Source organism: Cyprinus carpio, chromosome B15, assembly GCF_018340385.1.
Source record: "Cyprinus carpio isolate SPL01 chromosome B15, ASM1834038v1, whole genome shotgun sequence".
Taxonomy (NCBI): Eukaryota; Metazoa; Chordata; class Actinopteri; order Cypriniformes; family Cyprinidae; genus Cyprinus; species Cyprinus carpio.
Window position 1 is genome coordinate 20,213,405 of NC_056611.1, and position 13,027 is coordinate 20,226,431.

Here is a 13,027-nt window from a genome sequence, read left to right on the forward strand (position 1 = left end):
CATCAATTTGCTCCTAGAAAACTTGCTTTAAGTTCGCCATCCATCTTTGTCAGGAACAATCACCAACTTCATCACTCAAGGCAGGGAGGCAAGCGAGCGGGATTGGCACGGTGGTTCCTGTGACTTTCTTACTCTCTGCTGCCAGATTCGTCCTTCTTCCCATGCTCTGTCAGAGGGTTTCTTCCGGAAGGTTGTCAAGGGCAAGGACAGAAGTGATACCCCAGTGGTAATATTTCCAGTGGGCTTTGCCAACCCGATTAAACATGCTATCTGCAAGCGGTCAGGCCTCAGCAGGGTGTCATGAGTGGACTATCTAGGACAGGGGTGTCAAACTCAATTCCTGGAAGGCCAGAGCCTTGCAGAGTTTTGTTCCAACCCTGCTCCAACACACATGCCATTTAGTTTTCAAATAAGCCTGAAGGACTTGATTAGTTGGATCAGGTGTGTTTAATTAGGGTTGAATCTAAACTCTGCAGGGCTCCAGCCCTCCAGGAATTGGGTTTGTTTGGACCTCCCTTATCCGTTAGAAGGAGCTGAATGTGTGAGGTCACAGAGAGGCCAGGCTTCAATCTCTAGCAAAAATCTCCTGAAAAGAGGAGGCAAGCGTGCTCATAACAGGGATGTGCACTATTGAGAATGTGTTTTAAATTTGAATTTGAGAAATTAAGTAGAATGTAAATTCATTCAAAGAAACTCACTTAATATTAATCTTTAAATGGAAGAGCCAAATTGGACAGGACAAACTTTAAATGTAGAAAGTTATATATATATATATATAGATATATATATATATATATATATATATATATATTATATATATATATATATATAGATATATACTATATATATATATATATATAAAGATTGTTGAATGTTTACAATCTTAGTGGATTATTAGCCTCGATTACAGATAGAACGATACAGTGCTTGAAGTGGACCGGTACACCTACTTCCGGCACTTCTTTTTTTCCCACTTCAAGCACTGGAACAATAGATAGAGTGTTAGATAGAACAATAGAGATATATATAGATAGAACCATAGAACGATAAAGAGAAAGAATGATAGAATGATAGATAGGACAAGAGATAGTAGGTGTGTAAGTATACACGTATTCGTCCCGAACTGTCATGGTACGGACGTCACGGTTCGGTTCATGCAGTCAGATGACGAACGCAGTCAGTCACAACAGGAAAGAGCAGAAGAGACAATCCACACACCAACCCAAAACAAGAATGTTGATTTCAGATGGCACGCAAGGGCTTGAAGAACCACCTGCTTGTTTTAAATCAGCAGCGTGGAAAAGTTTCGGGTTCGAGAGATGCACTGGTCGAGCGGCTATAAATCAGAACCGTTTTTTAGTTTTAGTTTTAGTTTCAGTTCTAGAACTGCACACAAACTACATTGCAATCATTACCCAAAATGTAATTTGTGTGGAATATTTGTTATATTCAAGAAGGAAGATAAACGCCTCTGTCATTTTTTTTTTTTTTTTTTTTTTTTTTTTAATGATCTCTGATTTTAAGCTTCAGTTCACACCTTATTGAGTTTTGTGTGGTTTTTTTATTTTATTTATTTGTTTTTTGTTCTCTCAGTTTATTCCTGTGCGAGCATGAGTCTGAGTCTGTCAGGAGCTGTCCACAGTGCTGAAACCTGAGCTTTGCCAAACTTAACTGAACACATGCAATACTCCTAACCTCACCTTTAATCCACAGTGCAACAGTAAAGAAATAAAACTCTAAGGGCCAATTTACACTGAGGCTGACTCTTGAGGTTTTTAAGCTCGGGGAGCAAATGAGCCAAATCGATCAGGAATGCCTTCTCCTTTGGTAATGAGGAGACACAAGCCTCCCTGTGGAGAGAAGAACCTGGACTGCACGCAGGCTGGAAGGCAGCCTATTCACAATGAGATCCCGAGAGAAAAGACAGTGGCCCAAACAGCCACAAAGGGCTCTACTAGAGACCAATTAGGGACATTGCAATGTCAGGTAGAAAGTGGGTGAGCTGAAAAGGTTGCATCTTTAAACCTACAGTAACAAGTCATAGTGCATTTTTAGGTTTATTATCTTACGACCAATGTCTGAAGTATTTGGTGTAGCTTATAACTAGTGGAGTTTTGGTTCTGTCCTGTTTTTAGTTATGTGGCAGAGAATTGAAGCCCATGGAATAACAAAATAATAATAATTATAATAATATGGTAATTGTGACTTTTTACCTCACAATTCAGATTTTGCAGAATTGCAAGATATAAACACAGAATCATTATTATTGAAACTATTAACGCGACTTTTCAGATTTTATTTAATTTTTTTATATTTTGTCAGTATTTCTAGTTTTTTTTAATTTTGAATTTTTTTTTTTGTGTATGGAGTAAAAAATAAAATAATCTCACTTTTTCACCATCTCAAAGCTCAGAAAACTTGCAAATCAAATTTTTTTTAGTTATTTTTTTCAAATTGCTGAGTTTACAGCTCGTAATTCAAAATTTTTTCTTGCAACTACTTTTTATTAACTTGCAAGTCTGAGTTTACAGCTCGTAATTCCGCCTTTTTTCTGAATTCTAAGTTTACATCTCGCAGTTAGCAAGAAAAAAGGTAGATTTTTGATTTTTTATTTTAAAATTGTTTCTTTGTTTTAAGAAGCTTTTATTATTTTGAAAAAGGATAAGGTTCCAGAAGGTTAAGAGGGTTCCACTCGCTGCCTCGCTCACACCGGTGGAAAAGCTTGAGAGGGTTTCACTTGCAATCCTCCAAACCCCCTGCCTCTGCAACGGTAGAGGGCACTATGTTTTAATAACAAATCAATAGCTGGGAGAAACTCCATGCTAACAGCAGCCAGAGCTGACAAACTACCAAAATAAAAACAACGGTTTTCCTTTCAAACGTTAATCTATCCTTGCATGTAACACAGGGGGAGGGCAGCTGAGAATACAATCTACTGTATGAGAGAATGGGTGTAGTGAAACAAGGTTATTCCTTGAAATGAATGGGAGATGTAATGATGAAGATAGCAGGAAATTATTTCTATGCATGGGAAGCTTAAATAAAATATAAGTGTTTAACTGAAACATTCAGCTCTCCCTGCAATTTCTGCTTTCTAATCGATAGTTTTGCCTCAGGCTGGCTTGACAGTTGCTGGAGAATGGGGAGGTGGGATGGGGGCAAAAGGGGAAGGAAATGTGCACGCAATTAATTATAAATGGAGCTCTGTAGATTGAGCAAACTGCACGGGTCATAGAATTTGCAAGAACGCAGTTCAGCTGCCGTTTCCCTCATAGATTGAAGCCCTCCATCTTGCACCATGGGCTAATGAACGGCCAGATTGCTTTCCCTAATGAGAACCACACTCTGGGAAATAGGTTCCTGCATCAGAATGGAACAGTGGTTCAAGAATTAAGAAAAAAAATCCAATTTGTCACTGATACAAACTGCCTCACACTTTTTTCTCAGTGTTTTCCTACAGCCATACTGCTTTGGATTTTAAAGGCCAGTTTGGCAAAGACAAGTCACTTGCACAAATGTAAAATGCTCCACCTGGTCTCATAGGTATGCACAATATATCGGTTCCATATCAGTTACTGACTGATGTTAGTCATTTTATAATTTAATGTATCAGATGATACTGGATATTCTGCTGTGCATAAGCAACAAATTAGCAAAAAAAAAAATATATATATATATTAGAATGATTTTTTTGTAGTATTATGTGACACTGAAGACTGGAGTAATGGTTGCTGAAAATGGTTGCTGTAGCTTTTTATTAAAATATAACAGTTGTAATATTTAACAATTTTACTGTTTTTATTGTCAATACAGCCTTGGTGAACATAAGAGATGTCTTTCAAAAACATTCAAACATAATTTCGATATCATATAATAACATGAAACTAAGTATCAGTGCTCATTTGTATCGACCGGAATTGTGATATCAGTGCATGCCTACACTCTCTCAATATTGTTAATAGTTTGTGAATTGGGACTCTGCATTGGGAGGAGGGGATGGATTATAGTGCCTAAGGCCCAAATAATAAGACACAGACCTCGTTGTCTTGGAAGTGATGGCAATATCAGGGCTTTTTCTCTAGAGAGTCACTTGCATCTTTGTTTGTTCTAGCAGAACAATTTACCAGGCTGGAGTCTCATGATTCCTGTTGTATATTAATTGACCTGAGAACACAAAAATAACCACACTGTGTCTGCACTGGTTATTGTCAATTACACAATTCTACATGACTGCATCTCATGGTTCAACCTTGCTTACAATTACAGATTATGTCAAGCAGATGACCACAAGCCCTCCACTTGCCTGGTGGGTGCTAACAAGCTGTTTTTACTCTCTGGTTTTAATTAACATAGACATAGCATGCTGTAGACACTAACTCTGGGGAACAGCGGCATTTCATAGACAGATGAGGCATGAGCTGCTTTTCCCTGCGTGCTGTGCTTTACTCTGTGAGGATGCAGTAAAAGTCAAGTGGATATATGTAAAAAATGCTCTTACATATCAGGCCAGGCACAGCACATGCAAATGAGAGAGTGCAGGAAAATTGGATCGCAGAGCTTTGAAGGTTATCACTGCGTGTCTGTGTTATCACTGTGAGGTTTTTGGTGTGTGTGCGTTGAGAAAAGACTGAGGGTCTTGTCTTAGCACGTAGAAAGGTGAGTCACTTGAGTCTAATAAAGAGATACTGTCAAAAACTCTCTTTGATTCAAATGCATTGCATCATCTTCAGCAGATGGACATGTTCAAGTATTTATTCCTTAGGAAAAAAAATCTATGAACAAGATTTTTGGTTCTTTTAACAATCTTTTTGGCATTTTTATCAGTTGTTGTATTTATTACAGAGTATGGGGCCCAAATGTGACACTTAATAATCATTTGAGAACATGATGAATCAAATAAGAAACAGTCCAAAGATGCACAACACAACTGTAAAAAAAACTGTTTACAAAGTAAAAAGCATGCTCGCTTTTTAGTTTGGGGAACAATTCCCACTCTTAACTAATCTTAACTTATCTTTAAATACTAATAAACAGCCAATATGCTAGTAATATAATATGCATGCTAATAAGCAACACAAAGAAAATGAGCCACAAAAAAATACACTGTAGATTACTGAAGTATGTTTTACCAGAAATTTTTATTTTAGTTTTTCTACCTCAAAATGTCATACTTAATTCAGTTTTTGATTAAGATTTCTGAAGGAAAATGGTTTCTTTTCTATTTTTTTTTTGTGTGTATATATTTTTGTGGAGATATAGTGTGAGAAAAAATATATATAATGTGAAATTTTTATATATATATAGAGATATATTTTAAATATATAATATATGTGGACAGAAATATGCAATTTGATCATCAAAAATAGTCTGTTGATAAAACCTGAAAAATAAGTTAACTGAAAATACAAAATTTAATATACAATATCTACAGTTTATTAAATTATCAGTTTTAATTGACAAATTGCAGATTTTTAAATCTATTTATGCACATGCTGATAACTGATTTTTTAAATTGATTTATTGAATTTTTTATCTCAAAATTTACACTGTAAAAAGTTGATTTTTCAAAGTTTCAATTAAAACAAAGATTATTGAAGTATGCGTTACAAATAAAAAATAGAATATAGTATTTCAGTTTTTATTTTTTGTGTTATTGTTTGTAAAATGTATTAGCAATTTCTGAGAGAAAGTTTTTTCATCATAGAATGATGTCATTATAGTTGTTTTTTTTGTTATATTTATGTGTAAGTAGAAGTGGTTGTTGTTATTTAAGCAGTTTAGAGATATTTCTTAGTATTTCAACTGCAGGCTGTTTATAAATGCTGTCCTGGTTGGCATATCACAGTTACAAATAACACCAAGCAGCTGGGTTCATCCCCTCGGTGTTGCCTGCCAGGCAGATAGGCAAAGATGGATGTCCCCAGGCAGAAAAGAGAGATAAGAATCTGCGCTTGAGGAGAGGCAGCAGAAGGCTGCACACAGCGCCCGCTAGCACTGGCCTCAACACCTCTACACCTGCTTCTTCCGAGCAACCCATGTCACCACACAGCTCATACTGTAGCCCAAAAAATGTCTGAATGTCATTTAATAAGACACAAAATATGAAACCATCTCTACACAAATGATGCTAGATCTGAGAATTACCTTGACTTTCTGACCCACTCTTGAAATTGAAGGGATAGTTCACCAAAAAAATTTAAATTCTGTCATTAATTACTCATCCATGTCATTCCAAACCTGTGAAACTTTCATTCATCTTCGGATCACAAATTAAAGGGGTCATATGATGCAATTTCAGGTTTTCCTTTCTCTTTGGAGTGTTCCAAGCTGTTTGCAAATAGATAACATCCCTAAAGTTGCAAAGACTAAAGTCTCAAACCCAAAGAGATATTCTTTATAAAAGTTAAGACTTGTCCATGCCTTCCTAAAATGCCTCATTTAAACATACCCCACATGTCTCTGTGTCACTGTGTGGGAAGATTTGCATAACACTGCCCAGAAGTTTACGCAAAGAAAGAATGCATAACTTTGATTCTCACTGTAGTATTGTTGCCACTGCCATGTTATGACGCTGTGTTTCTTTGTGAAATCAAAACTACTTTGTTTGGCCTTCCAAAAGAGGAAACAACTAGAAATCAGTGGTTAAGTTGTATTTACAACACTGTTCCAGAACAGATCAACCCAAATATTAATATTTTACGGAGGACTGTTTTCCTGAATCTGGGAGAGTAGCCTACAATGCCGGTGTCTGGCTGTGCACAAAGGCTGTTTCTATAAAGTGTGGCAATTCCAACTTTGCAAGGACAGTCTGGTGCTTCTGATTCACAGTCTGTAAGTATGTTTTTATATTTAAAAAATTTGCCACTGATGATTCAAACACGAGTTCTGAGCAGTGTAGAGTACCGTATTTTCCGCACTATTAGGCGCACTGGATTATAAGGCGCACCCTCAATTAATGGCCTATTTTAGAACTGTTTTCATATATAGGGCGCACCGGATTATAAGGCGCATATAATAGAAGATACTGCAGTCAAACGTTTGACTGGGTTTGCGTTATGCATCCACTAGATGGAGCTGTGCTAAAGGGAATGTCCACATTTTGACAGAGCGTCTTGATCATATGTAAGGCGCTCCGGATTATAGGGCGCACTGTCGTTTTTTTAAAATACGGTAGTGCTTGTTGTTTGTCATTTCTCCGATCACAAATGCAGACATAGTTTTGTTTACATGCGTGATCTACAATGTGTAAAAAGACAGTATAAGTCATTATAATCCGTAATTATGTCCCCACTGGATGCAACAAATGCTTTGTTTGTAATGGCTTTTATTGGTGTTGTCTCTTCGTGCAGGGACACACGGCATCACAGTATGGTAAGGGGCATAACATTTCCGTCACACGCTTGAGGCATTCAGCCAATCGCAACGCACTGGATAGCTGGCCTATCAGAGAACACCTCCCTTTTCAGAATGATGAGCTTTGTAAAAATCGACGTGTTTTTAGAAAGGTGGGGCATAGAGGAGCAACAATAATGTACAGTATGTGGAAAATACTGTGTTTTTTAACCTTAAACCGCATAAACACATTGCATTACACCAAATACACCAAATAATGTTCTTTTTAGCAACGTCATATTACCCCTTTAAGATATTTTTAATAAAATCTGAGAGCGCTCTGAGCCTGTATAGACAGCAATGCAACTACCATGTTCAAGGCCCAGAACGGTAGTAATTTTATGAAGCTACGAGAATACATTTTGTGTGCAAGGAACACAAAAATAACGACTTCAACAATTTCTTCTCTTCCACGTCAGAATTAAAAAATATTTTAGTTTGTGTTCCAAAGATGAACGAAGGTCTTACGGGTTTGTAACGACATTTGGGTGAGTAATTAATGACAGAATTTTCATTTTTGGGTGAACTAACCCTTTTAGCAAGTGGTATCAGGGTGATTTTATTTATTTATTTATTTTTTTAAGTATGAAGTATGAAGACTCACCCAAACTTTTGATAGTGTATAATAAAGATTAGATTCACATATTTATGCTTTTCTTTATTTTCTAACAACTCTTCCTATGTATTAATTAAAGGTTTGCAAACATTGTAAGCAATTCTCAAATCTTAAAACCTTTTTATGAGACATTATTTAAATGTCTGTGCTGTCCTTTTTTTTCCCAAATAAATGCCACCTGGTTTTACATTTCATCTGAAGCAGTGACATTCAAACATGAAGTGTGACTTAAATATCCAAATACTTTGATTCCACTGTATATTCATGCTGCCTGAGTGCCTGTAAAGCACAGAGAGCGATAACAGAGAGAGAAACAACGGCCTAAAGAAGAATCAGCCATTTTGAGACAGGGGACAAAGGAATAGAGAAAAGGAAACATTAGATTCAAGGATGGTGCATTTGTAGTTTGGACGGATGGCAAAACCTTTAGAATACCCCTGAAAAATAAAAGGCAATGGAGAAAAGAAGGTAATGAAATCAGTCAGGTTGATATAAGATCAGGTGTCAGCTTTCTTTGGAGCCATGTGGGCATCAGAGGAACACATCTTCAGCCTGACTCACTTCCTCCTGCGCTGCTCTGAACAGACTGTGACTGAGGGCTGAACGACTCCGGCTGTCTCTGAGACTCAGTACGTTTACATGGACAACAATACACTGATTTTAATATGATTAAGACAATACTCTGATTAAGAATCTACCATGTAAACAGAGATTTTTGATTACCTTAATCTGGCTAAAGTCATAATCGAAGTAAACACTAATGGAAGTAAGACATGTGGAGTATTCTTATTTTAGTCGCATTATTGAAGTGCAGTATAGACACGTACAGACCTTACATTATTACTATCGTGTAGAGCTGCATTTTGCGACAGGATACACACGGCAGTGGTCAACTGTTTGACGGCAAACACAAGAGCATGGCTTCAACAATGTCATCGTCTGCTTGCACGTATAGCATGATAAATAATTAACTGTACTTGAAGCTTTTAGTAAATTAAAAATAGAATACCCAAAACTGTATATAGCATCATAATAAAGACGAACTGTATGTTTATATGTGAAATTCTGGAGGGGACATATTGACGTGGGGACATAATGATGTATGCCATTAATCGATCTATGTACTATAAGATGTAAAACAGGAACATGAAAGAAATATTCTAAAAGCAACTCATGTAAACACCGTAATCGTAATATTATCTTAATTGGAATAAGGTAAATAATGTAAACTTATGTAAACGCAGTCATTGAAACAACTAATGTTGCCCAGAGCACAGCGCAAAATCCCATAAAAATGACTTTCACAGCCCAATTTCTCTCCTGAATTGTTTGTGCCCGTAAGAAAAATGCTTTAATCTCAATCAGATTTTAAAGGCTAAAAACCTTTGACATCCTCTTAAAATGCAGGGAATGTAATGTAACTTAAACCTAACATTTAAAAAAAAATGCAAATCTGATATGCTAATGACAAAGTTATTTATAAATGATTTTATTGATGTTTAAACACATTTCATACAGTTCCTCCACCTCCTCCTATATATATAGTGTGTCACATCACACTGGCATCAACGCCACAATCCCAGTCCAAATTTCAGAGAACGACTGTCATGTTGAAATAACACGCTGTCCGTTTCCCTGAACAGAGCATGACAAATTCATACTGTCTGTCAGCCCAGATCTGACACGTCTCTGTGGATTGGCCATGTGTTTATGCCACTGTTATTTAATGATTAACAGACCCTGTCTTTATTGTGATGGAGCACAAACTGGGCTTTGCTGTGCTGAAACGCTCACTTAACTCTCAGTGAGCAATCAGAGACAAGTGTAACTAATGGTGAGTTTCACTATGGGATGTGGACTATCAATAGCCTACTATTTGCTCTTTATTTTGGGCTAAAGCTTGCTGCAGAACGTATGTGAAAGCAATGGGTTTTTACCTTGTTCACAGTAAGAACCATAACTTTATAAGCATTTTCAATACATGATTATCGTGGCCTCAAAAATTTATGATAACGATATATTGTGATATCTACAGAAATATTGAAAAATAAAAAATAAATAAATCATGTTATAAGTTAAATTAATATTTTTTGACCACTTTCTTTTTTTAATCACAGAAGAGATTAAAATCCTAACAGTTCTTAGTTTAAAGTAAAAGCGTCAAAGTAAGACAGTACATATTTTTACTCCAGACTTGTGTTATAGCATCAACTGAGTGTTTGAAATAACTTCTTTCTGTGAACTGATTCTTATTTTATAGCATTCTAAAGAGGGTTTGTACATGACGTCACCGTCAGCTGGAATGACTTCGGTCACAAATATACAAAAACTATATATTTTTATGGGCTAGACGATATATATAACACTGATACAAGTGATCACCCGGATTTAGACCAGCCTATTTTGTATTTACAAAATGCGTTCACGGGCAAATTTGCTTTATGTATTTCCTCGGGATTGAAATCAAGCACATATACTGTAGGTAAATTTTAGGAAACACTTTCTGCAAGGGTGCCCTCTGTCTGTTGTTGAGTATGAATGAAACAAATCACATGTGAGAGTTTAACACTCAATAATGGCGCTGGCACTAGATTATTGCATGTCATATTATCATGCATAGGCCTACTATTAATTTTTAAATATTGCCATTGCCAGTATATTGTGACACCCCTAAAACATGATAAGGATATTTCATTATTTGAATATCATGATTATCTGCAATAGCGGTTTATCATGACACCTCCAAGATGATAATGTTTTGTTTATTATACTGTAAACGCATGCTGGAGTTTCACTGTCTGCAGCTTTAAATTGTCAAGTTCTTTAAAGCCAGGTGGATTCTGATTGGCTGCAATCTGTTCGAATAATAAACAAACTTAACTACAACAGTTTTGGTGACCTTTGACTTCCATTGTATGGAAAAAGAGACATTTCTCCAAATCTTCTAAATGTAAATGATAACAGAATTTTCATTTTTGGGTAAACTATCACTTTAATGTAATTATAATGCTTTATTGTATATTATATGATCTAATATAATGTAAACTATTAGTTTTTTGTTAAATATAATGATTTTTAGTGTATTTTATAATATACTTTATAGTTTTTGGAGTTTGTGTAAGTATGGTTTTTGCAAGCATTTCAAATCAGTCACCTGGAACTGATAAAGGTTAGTGGTCAGTAAAGGGTAAGGTTTGTGCAGACAGAACAGGCTGATGTGCACGTCACTTCTGTCTCCTGCTGTCATCCATTCAGCACTGTGGAGAAAAGTTCTCTCTGCATATTTTTTGTGTCTTACCCTCAAGGCAAAAAATCAAAGAATCGACTTTGTGCATGTATAACTGTGTAGCAGCCCGTGTGTGTGTGTTGAGGTGTGGGAATAAGTGCTGATCTGTCACAGGAGCTCAATGACAAGAATGACTTTGTAGGAGGTAAAGGAAGGACACACTCAAAAAAACTTGCAGCAGAAAAGACGGGTTTTCTGTATCAGGCTCTCACACAAATCTCCTGACTGGCCTCCACAAATTCATGGAAGGGGAGCTGGAGGGGGTTGTGAAAAACCTGAAAAAGAGATGGAAATACTTAATATCTCTCAGTGGACATGAAATAGCCTTGTTCTGTTATCTCACTCTCTATTCATCCATGGATTATTTTTGGAGCAAATTGCAAATTAAGTTAGACCTTGTGCCAGAACTGCGGTCAACAGCATTGAAAATACCTTTTGATTTTCAGGTGACCTCATCTCCCAATTGATTTACCTTAATGGTTGTAATTTATTTTTCACTTTCACAGTAGAAAAAGAGAAAAGATATTTAAAAATAAAAAAATGAAATGAGATAAATGCTGAGCCATATATAACACAGCAGTTAGTGCATATGTTCTTGTAGCCAATGCAAGTTTAACTCTGACATTCAATTTTTCCAATCCCATTAACCCACTTTCTACACAGTGATTTCCTGTTACTTTCTAATGAAACTGTCTAATGACTGAGACAAAAAATAAATAAATAATATAATTAAATTAATTATAACAAATGTGTGAATTCTGGTGCTGAGTAATGACCAATCATAAGTTGAGTTTCCACCAAAAGGGTCTGGCTGCAGACTTGCACTTGCACTCTCAGACTTGCATTCTCAGACTTGCACTCTCAGACTTGCACTCTCAGACACTTGCACTTCCGGTAGTGACATTACTTGCAGTCTTTATTTTATATTTTGTTCTATTTATTTTTTGTTTGAATCTCTCAACATTTTACAACAGCAGCCAGGTGTTGAAGACAAGAAAAAAGAAACTAAATTACGAAGTCACTTGCAATCGCCACTTGCACTCTCAGCTACCTGCAACGTCACTTGCAACCAACACAATTCGTGCATGTTGCCAATGGAGACAAGAAGCTGTGGTGATTAAACGATTAAAACTAAATTAGTAACATCACGTACAGGGGTCCTGCAAGAAAAAAAAAAGGCCCGCAAATCCGTGGCCACAAAACAGCAGAATATGAATGCAATGCGCAAAGTCTCTCATTAAGCGTTTTCCTTCCGTAGAAAACATAAACACTTAATATGGCTAATTAATGTATTAAGATGCTATTCAAATATCAAATTCAATATAGTTTATTAATATAACGAATAATGTATAAAACATGGCAAAACAGGCGCAAAACATGGCATAATGTGGCATAATAATAGACTAAGAAGATAAAGAAGAAACTCAATATGCTCCTCTTCATTATTAAAATATACATAAACAATACGTACAGGCAACCAGGTGAGCCCAGAATAAATGCAACATACAAAGTTTCGCGTTAAGCGTTTTTCCATATAGAATAACTGTCTACAGCTTTTTTATTTCTTTGTCTTTGTCCATTAAGCTTTGCGTTTTATTTATAATGAGAGACTCTGTGCATTGCGTTCATATTCTGCTGTTCTGTGGCCGCGGATTTGCGGGTCTTGTCTTTTTCTTGCAGGACCCTGTACGTTACGGTACTAAATTAGTTTTAATCGTTTAATCACCACAGCG